This window comes from Syngnathus acus, unplaced genomic scaffold (genome assembly GCF_901709675.1).
Source record: "Syngnathus acus unplaced genomic scaffold, fSynAcu1.2, whole genome shotgun sequence".
Taxonomy (NCBI): Eukaryota; Metazoa; Chordata; class Actinopteri; order Syngnathiformes; family Syngnathidae; genus Syngnathus; species Syngnathus acus.
The window spans coordinates 21757-31819 of NW_023590197.1; the positions used below are offsets into that span (position 1 = coordinate 21757).

Sequence of the window (10063 nt, forward strand, 5' to 3'; positions counted from 1 at the left end):
CCATATTGGGTTGGACTATTAACACGACACAAAAGTACAGTAAATAATATTTTCACCCGGCAAACGGGAATAAAAAGACCGACGTAATAAAAAGTCACTCATTCCAACATTGGACAGCGGAAGAGCGACATCGCTTGTTTTACAGTTATTATAGTGTGCTAGACCTGAAGAAGGCCTATTGGGCCGAAACGTTGTCAGGGCACACTTATATTATATATTGGCCATATTAATTCTAATAAAAGATATTTTAATAAAAATTGCTTTAATAAAAATTGCTTCAAAAAAATTATTAACAGTTATTTTGTTCATTAAAAACCAATTTTATTACATATATAACAAAGGCAAATTCCTTGTTTAAAATTCATTTTGTTAAAAATTGGAGACCAATAAAAACATCTTATAAATTTGATTGTTTGCCATGTCGTTCAGTTACGACAGGGAATGGACAGTGGTCCGTCGGGGACGACACCGCCAGCCGACAGGCCGGGGGCGGGAGCTGGGGGCGAGGTATGGCCACGGGCGGATGGACCGTGCGTTGTCCTCTTCTGCCGGGGGGGGACGTCAGTTCCCCAATCCTGGTAGGGGGTGGACTCCACAATCCAATCCTAACCCGCCTGTGCCTCCTCCGGGGCCTGCTCGCCATCCGGGCTCCGTGACCCGTACCTACGCTGAGGTGGTACGCCGTGGCCGGGAGAGGCCGACTAAGACCAATGACCCTCCCCAAACCAGGGCCCCTGGTGCCAAGTGGCAACCGGCGAGCACCAACTTTGGGTACCTGGTACGCCAGTTGCATAGGGTGGTAAAACTGTCCCACCATCTGTGCAACCTGGAAGGTGACCAGCAGCCTCGCACGATAGCCAGGATGGTGTCTATCTTGTCGTCCATGATCAAACCGGCATGTCCTTCGGAAGACACTGCCTGGATGATTGTTGGTAATGCGAGGAACTGGGGTCACACTACCTGCATTACCTTAAAACAACACTACCAGGATTGTCTGAAGGAGAGTCTCACCAATTTGAAGGACCTTGACACTTCAGAATGGAGGGCGGCGTTCGAAGTGGCAGTTAGATGGGCCAGGCGGAATTTACCGCGTATCACCCGGGTGGTGGTGGACCAAGCCGCTGCTAAGATAGCTGGGTGCTTAGGGGAGACAAGACCAGCCCCAAATCAACCCTCAGTACGGGTTGCCTCGGTTCCTCCTCCTGTAACAGCATGTCCGGGAGGGGGGCCACCGCCCACATCTCAACCACAGCAAGAATCCGATTTGAGGGTCCTCCGCCTGGTGGCCGCAAGGGATGATGGGGTTGGGGAGTTTGAGAACCACCCTCTACCTCAACGAGACTCCCTTTTACAACGGAGGGCCTTGAGGGGGAAGGCTCCAAGGCCCAGAGTAAACCAATCACCGGAAGATACCACCGGGTTAAGACCGATGGAGTGGGTACCGCCGGGGATCCCTGGGCCATCTGGGAATACCCAGGTGCGACCACACGAGGACTCCCCACCAGATACTCGCCTGGGACACAGGTCACCAGAAAGAGAAGGGTTTTCCCTTACCTTGGGGGACGCCCAGGGAAGGACTACGGAATCGGCTGATGACGGAGTGGACCTTTCGGAGGACGAGGTGGAAACGGAGGATGTCTTCCATGAATCAATGGAGGATATGACTCCTACGCACAATACAATTACTAGACACCCCGGTCAAGGGAGGAAAAGTAAATGGCACCTGCGGGTGGAAAAGAAGAAGGTTGTAGTTGGGGATTCCAATTTAAGCCGTATGCCGGACGACCTGGATGACCACCTGCAGGTGGATAGTTTTCCGGGAGCCCGGTTCAGACATGCGGAGAGCCTTTTCAAAACGGCCGAAGTTCTGGGAGACATAAGGGTCGAGCAAGTGATCGTGGCATTTGGCATATGTGAAAAACAGAATAAAGCTAAGGAGACCACAGTCAAAGGACTACAGAAGGCGGTCAAGGCCGCGAAGGATAGATTTCACGGAGCGATGGTGTGGGTGCCGATTATAAACTATTCAGGATTGCTCCCGGAAAACGAAAAGGCTAACCTCGAGGCCATTAATGGACATATTGTGAGGAACATGGAATATATTCCACCACTCCCAGAAGGTCAATTCAGGGTAGTTGAAAATGACGTTGTTCATTGGACGTCGCAGACCGGGAGAGCCATGCTGGCCCACTGGAAGGCCTTTTTAAACTCCCGAGCCCTTGGAACCGTCAATTCGGGGGGGCACGGGGCCCACACATTGGGTACACCGAACGCAGCGACCCACTAGTGGGCTCTGATGTAGTGGTGTTGGCGAAAAATTTCAACCTATCGGTACCTCAAAGATTGTTACTTAGTAAGGGTTTGTCTTTTGTCCCGTCGGTTGGTATGAGCACCGATCAGACGATGCGATTTCAACACGACATGCAGAATTACCATCGCAAGGTCAAGATCATGACGTATTTTGGAGGATGGGGTAAAAATACATTGATACCATTTGTTGGGCCATCTACCTGGGCTCCTCCAATGTGTGAACTGCCTTTGGAAGTGGCTCACCTGATGGAACTTGACACCAAGGCTTTCAGGAAACACCATATGGGATCTAGTGGGACCAACAACCTATCTGAGGATGAGAAGAAGGCATTGAGGGAGCTGAGGAGCAACAAACGGATAGTCATCAAACCGGCGGATAAAGGCTCGGCTATTGTTATCCAGGACAGGGAACAGTATACCAAGGAAGCCATGCGACAGCTCCAGGATGCAAGGTACTACACCGCACTAGACAAACCAATCTTTTGGGACACAAGACCAATGGTGTTCGAGGTTGTGGACCAGTTGAGGGAACAGAAATATATCACATCCAGGCAGCATGGGTACCTTATTGGAGATTCGGAACCCAGGCCTCGACGGTTCTATATGCTCCCTAAAATTCACAAGGAACCGAAAACCTGGCCCGTCCCATATGAAATACCGCCCGGCAGACCTATTGTTTCAGATTGCGGAAGTGAAACATATGCGACGGCCGAGTTCTTAGACTACTTTCTGACTCCGTTATCTATAAAACACCCTTCCTATATCAAGGATACTTACCATTTCATCGAAATTGTGAAGGGTGTGCGAATGGACCCGGACCAGTCCTTCTTTTTTACGATGGATGTCGACAGTCTGTACACCAACATCCCAATATCGGCGGGAATGGAGTGTGTTAGGAATATATTGGAGAGGTTCCCGGACCCAAAAAGACCGGACGGGTGCCTGTTGCGACTTCTGGAGATCAACTTGACCCGAAATGACTTTGAGTTCGACGGTCAGTACTACCTACAAATAAAGGGGACGGCCATGGGGAAGAAGTTTGCTCCAGCGTACGCCAACATTTTTATGGCACATTGGGAACACGAGGCCTTGGCAAAATGCCAAAAGAAACCACAAAGGTACGTCAGGTACTTGGACGACATATGGGGCGTATGGGCTGGGTCGGAAACTGAATTTCGTGAGTTCTTCCATCTACTTAATTCCCACGATCCGTCCATTACCCTCAAGGCAGAAATTGGGCACAACTCCATCAACTTTCTTGATACTACGGTGTTCAAGGGCCCCAATTTCCACAAGGACCAATTATTGGATGTCAAGGTCCATTTCAAGGACACTGATACGCATGCCTTGGTACATAAGTCCAGCTTCCATCCTTCCCATACCTTTCAGGGGGTCGTTAAGTCGCAGCTACATAGATTCCACCGCATATGCACCAGAACGGAGGACTTCTACGATGCAGTCAGGATACTCTTCGGAGCCCTAAAGAGGAGGGGATATGGTCGCTCCTTCCTTAGGAAGTGCTTGAAGACTTACCGGATAAAGGGAAGAACCGTGGCGGTGGGGGACCCGATCCCGTTTGTGTCCACCTACTCATCGGGGATGAAGTACCTACACAGCAAAATCAAAAGAAATTTTAGTGAGATCATGTCCTCCGGAGATGGGCCACAAGCCCCTAGGTTGGTGTCTGCATTTAGAAGAAACGAGAACCTCAAGGACCTGCTTGTCCGGGCCAAATTACCATCGACATTGCCCAGGGATCCTCATCCCCTTGGGCCGCACCTCACCAGACTGTCGTTTGTTAGGAGGGTGCGGGATAAGACGGTTATTAAGGTCCAAGAGGGCTTCACTCTTGATTCCAGGAATGTGGTCTACCTGGTAATTTGCAAGAAGTGCGGCATCAAACGTGTAGGAGGGACAAGGACCAAACTCGGTACCCTTCTCATGCAACTTAAGTATAAAATTACACACAAAATGGACACCAGTTCACCGCTCATTCAGCATTTCATCCACCATGGGACAGAGGCCCTCCGCATAGCGGGGTTAGAACGCAACAGCGCATGGTCGGACCCTAATCGGTGTAATAGGGAGAAATACTGGAGGGCGAGCCTCGAATTTCCATCTCAGCAGACATAAATGTCGGTCCTGGACCCTATCTGGTTCCTACCCTAACCCCAATCCTGCCCTAACCCCAACCCTGCCCTAACCCTAATCCTAACCTAACCCCAATCCTAACCTAACCCCAACCCTAACCCTAACCCTAACCCTAACCCTCGCCTGCCCTAACCCTAACCCTAACCCCAACCCTAACCCTAACCCTAACCCTAACCCTAACCCTACTTCCTTGCAAAGTGACCGCTTGCCTGCAAAGCAAACAAAAACAAGCAAAAACAAAAAAAATTCATCAAACAAATATCAATACTTACCTTGTTTACTTACCTGGACCGATTACTTACCTGCGGAAGGGCCGCTTACCTGCGAATCAAACAAAAACAGACAAAAAATTAGTCGAACATACATCAATACCTACCTGATTGGATTACCTTGACCGACGCTCACCTGTCAGAAATTGGAGGAAAGAAAAAAACAAAGCACAAACAGTTATTATTTGAATTTGGACTGCATTAGAATCATTTGCCACAAAACTACAACAATAATCAGTTTTCCGTATTGAATAAAGGAACTATCAACAAAAAGATAAATGTATAAATTTTAGAACAACGTTAATAGAAACAAACTGTTTATAACCATCAAAAAGTGGTTTTGCAGCCGTCTGTCAGAACATAGAAAAGTCAAAAAATGAAAATGAAAACTAATAAAAAAATAAAAAAATAAAAAAATAAAAAAACAAAAATGACAAATAAATAGGGAACTAGAATTCATATTTTATTTATATCTCATATTTTAGTTTAAACCATATTGGGTTGGACTATTAACACGACACAAAAGTACAGTAAATAATATTTTCACCCGGCAAACGGGAATAAAAAGACCGACGTAATAAAAAGTCACTCATTCCAACATTGGACAGCGGAAGAGCGACATCGCTTGTTTTACAGTTATTATAGTGTGCTAGACCTGAAGAAGGCCTATTGGGCCGAAACGTTGTCAGGGCACACTTATATTATATATTGGCCATATTAATTCTAATAAAAGATATTTTAATAAAAATTGCTTTAATAAAAATTGCTTCAAAAAAATTATTAACAGTTATTTTGTTCATTAAAAACCAATTTTATTACATATATAACAAAGGCAAATTCCTTGTTTAAAATTCATTTTGTTAAAAATTGGAGACCAATAAAAACATCTTATAAATTTGATTGTTTGCCATGTCGTTCAGTTACGACAGGGAATGGACAGTGGTCCGTCGGGGACGACACCGCCAGCCGACAGGCCGGGGGCGGGAGCTGGGGGCGAGGTATGGCCACGGGCGGATGGACCGTGCGTTGTCCTCTTCTGCCGGGGGGGGACGTCAGTTCCCCAATCCTGGTAGGGGGTGGACTCCACAATCCAATCCTAACCCTAACCCTAACCCTAACCCTAACCCTAACCCTAACCCTAACCCTAACCCTAACCCGTTGGTACCAACGGACCTCAGTTAGACGTGAATATTATGGACTTAATATTATCCTTTGAATTTAGAAACGAGTAAGTTGGAAAACACTATTAAATAGTATTAAGAGGTTTTTCAATAAGTTTGATTCTAATCGAATTTTGGAACGAATGCTTTGGTTGGCATGATTGCTGGCGGAGGATTGCTCTGACGTACGGCGAAAAAAAAGGTGGGGGCTACTTCCGGTTTGGCTAATGTTTACTAGCTGCCTTGTTTACGAGACTATTGATTCCACATACGGAGTTGGATTAAGGTGAGTGAGTGTTTTTAACGGACAAAAGTGACCGGGTAGTGCAAATAAACAATACCAATCTAAATGTATTCTATTATTTTCACCGGGAGGAGTAATTTTAAGAATATTATGTGTTATCGGGGGCCGCCATGACTTTGGCAAGGGCTTATGGGTATTTCTTAGTTGCTAATGCTCGCTAGCTGCGGTACGCGTAGGACGATATCGCTCCAAATAGGTGACTAGTTCGGTGATATATGTTGAATTTACGGCCGAATGGGACCGGGTGTCAATACAGGAACGGGCTCAGGAGGTTAAAACAAAAATTATTTGTTCGTTATTGATTTACGAAAGGACTTAGGTATGATTAGTGTCTATGGGCGGCGCCATTGTTTTGGGGCTGGGGCTTATGGGTGCTTCCGCATTGCTAATGCTCATAACATTAGCTACGATACGCCTACAGCTATTTCGTTACAAATATACGATCTTATTAATGTTATAAATTAATTTTACGGATGAATGGAATCGGGTAAAATACTTTAATAATACCAGGGGATTTGTGGACATTTTATTCCATTTTGATCGTTGTTTGGGAGAGATGATGTTGTGGAAGATAGGGGGATTACAGAAGCTGCCGGAGTAACTGACAGGAGTTTACGAGTACTTCTGGGGGGTTGGTACCTAGGAGTATCGCGATTTACGTTGATTTGTATTTCTAAATGTACGATATGATTTAATAAAAAATATGAATTGAATTTTTAATAAAAAACTATGAATTGAATTTACATCTGAATGTTTTACGACTAACACAATTAAAGAGTGCCAATGGGTTATAGCCGAATTTTTTAGTGCTTATCAGTTGAATGGGGGGGCGTGATTGGAGGACGAGAGCCGCCACGATGATTCGCCAAGGCTCTTGAGGGGGACGTTCAACGGTGGCGCTGTGACGCAGGAGAGTGGCACTGGGGAAGACCTTCTTTCCAGGTAATATGTAAGGTTACTCCGATTCTTTGAGAGAAACTTCTTTGATGACATAAAATGTATTAAGAGTGGAAATAATACCTTAAAGGTCATTAGCACAGGTAGGCCACATAGAGTCCAATTTGCATTTATAATAATAAAGGTGGTCCCCCAATAAAACTGAAATGAAGCAAAACAACATTAAGAGGAAAACAACATTAAATGGAATACAAAGGTGGTTCATGTACAGTTAATAGTTGAACAAATCGGTACAACAAAAGGACTAGAAGACTGACCAATTGATCTACTCTGTCTGCGTTAAAGCTGGAGAGTTGACTGGACAAGCTACTGGAATTTCAATTGACGAAGTAGACACGCTCCGGGGCTTGATCGACCCCGGCGGGGCCTCCCTTGGGCGAGGGTGTCTGGTGATAATGGCCGAAACACTCTAAGACCCCAAGGTCCACTACTGATGAGGTGTCTACAAAATTTTGACATCCAAATTACCTACAACAATGACCCTTTCTAAACAAAACAGTTTTTTTAACAAAAATAGATTTATGAAAAAAAATATATTAGTTCAAACACAACTAAGGGTTAATGGACACAATTAATACAAGGGTGGTCGAAAAAAGAAGAGAAAGAGAATGACCTCTAACCCTAACCCCTGACCTCTAACCCTAGCCTTGACCCATAACCCCTAATCCTTAGCCCTAGCCCTACTAACCATACTAACCCTAACCCCTGACCCCTAACCTTAACCCCTAATTCTAACCCTAACCCCTAAATCCTAACCCTTGACCCCTAGCCCTGATCCTACTAACCCTAACCCCTGACCCTAACCCCTAACCCCTGACCCTTACCCTAAACCTAACCTTAATCTCTAAGGAAAACAGTTGATTAAATATAAAAACAAAACATTAGGTCAAGAATAATGCAAAGTGAATAGGCATAATGTAATCCAAGGTTGGAAGGGTAGGTGAGTTTCTCTCAATTTTTTCTCTCTCAACTTTTTTTTCCATCTTGCTGGCCGAAGACCTGGGTAGCGCCTCAGCTACTCGGGGGAGGTTCTGGCAGAGGTGCAGTCACACTTCGCCGTCCTTCGTACCCAATCCAGATTTTATGTGACCTGGTACGGCGGGTTTACTGCGGGGACATGCGTAGGCCCGTGCCTTCCGTTGCCTTCTATCTAACCGACAGGGTCGGCGGACCCTTTGGGGAAGGTTTAGCGAGACAAACTCAAAATACCTAACCCTAACCCTAACCCTAACCCTAACCCTAACCCTAACCCTAACGGACAAAAGTGACCGGGTAGTGCAAATAAACAATACCAATCTAAATGTATTCTATTATTTTCACCGGGAGGAGTAATTTTAAGAATATTATGTGTTATCGGGGGCCGCCATGACTTTGGCAAGGGCTTATGGGTATTTCTTAGTTGCTAATGCTCGCTAGCTGCGGTACGCGTAGGACGATATCGCTCCAAATAGGTGACTAGTTCGGTGATATATGTTGAATTTACGGCCGAATGGGACCGGGTGTCAATACAGGAACGGGCTCAGGAGGTTAAAACAAAAATTATTTGTTCGTTATTGATTTACGAAAGGACTTAGGTATGATTAGTGTCTATGGGCGGCGCCATTGTTTTGGGGCTGGGGCTTATGGGTGCTTCCGCATTGCTAATGCTCATAACATTAGCTACGATACGCCTACAGCTATTTCGTTACAAATATACGATCTTATTAATGTTATAAATTAATTTTACGGATGAATGGAATCGGGTAAAATACTTTAATAATACCAGGGGATTTGTGGACATTTTATTCCATTTTGATCGTTGTTTGGGAGAGATGATGTTGTGGAAGATAGGGGGATTACAGAAGCTGCCGGAGTAACTGACAGGAGTTTACGAGTACTTCTGGGGGGTTGGTACCTAGGAGTATCGCGATTTACGTTGATTTGTATTTCTAAATGTACGATTTGATTTAATAAAAAATATGAATTGAATTTTTAATAAAAAACTATGAATTGAATTTACATCTGAATGTTTTACGACTAACACAATTAAAGAGTGCCAATGGGTTATAGCCGAATTTTTTAGTGCTTATCAGTTGAATGGGGGGGCGTGATTGGAGGACGAGAGCCGCCACGATGATTCGCCAAGGCTCTTGAGGGGGACGTTCAACGGTGGCGCTGTGACGCAGGAGAGTGGCACTGGGGAAGACCTTCTTTCCAGGTAATATGTAAGGTTACTCCGATTCTTTGAGAGAAACTTCTTTGATGACATAAAATGTATTAAGAGTGGAAATAATACCTTAAAGGTCATTAGCACAGGTAGGCCACATAGAGTCCAATTTGCATTTATAATAATAAAGGTGGTCCCCCAATAAAACTGAAATGAAGCAAAACAACATTAAGAGGAAAACAACATTAAATGGAATACAAAGGTGGTTCATGTACAGTTAATAGTTGAACAAATCGGTACAACAAAAGGACTAGAAGACTGACCAATTGATCTACTCTGTCTGCGTTAAAGCTGGAGAGTTGACTGGACAAGCTACTGGAATTTCAATTGACGAAGTAGACACGCTCCGGGGCTTGATCGACCCCGGCGGGGCCTCCCTTGGGCGAGGGTGTCTGGTGATAATGGCCGAAACACTCTAAGACCCCAAGGTCCACTACTGATGAGGTGTCTACAAAATTTTGACATCCAAATTACCTACAACAATGACCCTTTCTAAACAAAACAGTTTTTTTAACAAAAATAGATTTATGGAAAAAAAATATATTAGTTCAAACACAACTAAGGGTTAATGGACACAATTAATACAAGGGTGGTCGAAAAAAGAAGAGAAAGAGAATGACCTCTAACCCTAACCCCTGACCTCTAACCCTAGCCTTGACCCATAACCCCTAATCCTTAGCCCTAGCCCTACTAACCATACTAACCC

At 45.0% G+C, this 10063-nt stretch overlaps 1 long non-coding RNA gene across 1 annotated transcript; it reads right to left on the minus strand.

The window, feature by feature from the left end:
- Positions 1-424: 424 nt before the first annotated feature.
- Positions 425-4610, minus strand: LOC119118607. The gene is made up of 3 exons (XR_005096803.1): positions 4595-4610; positions 4544-4555; positions 425-605 (listed from the first exon to the last, which is right to left on the minus strand). It is a non-coding gene; the product is annotated as an uncharacterized LOC119118607 (long non-coding RNA).
- Positions 4611-10063: the final 5453 nt, after the last annotated feature.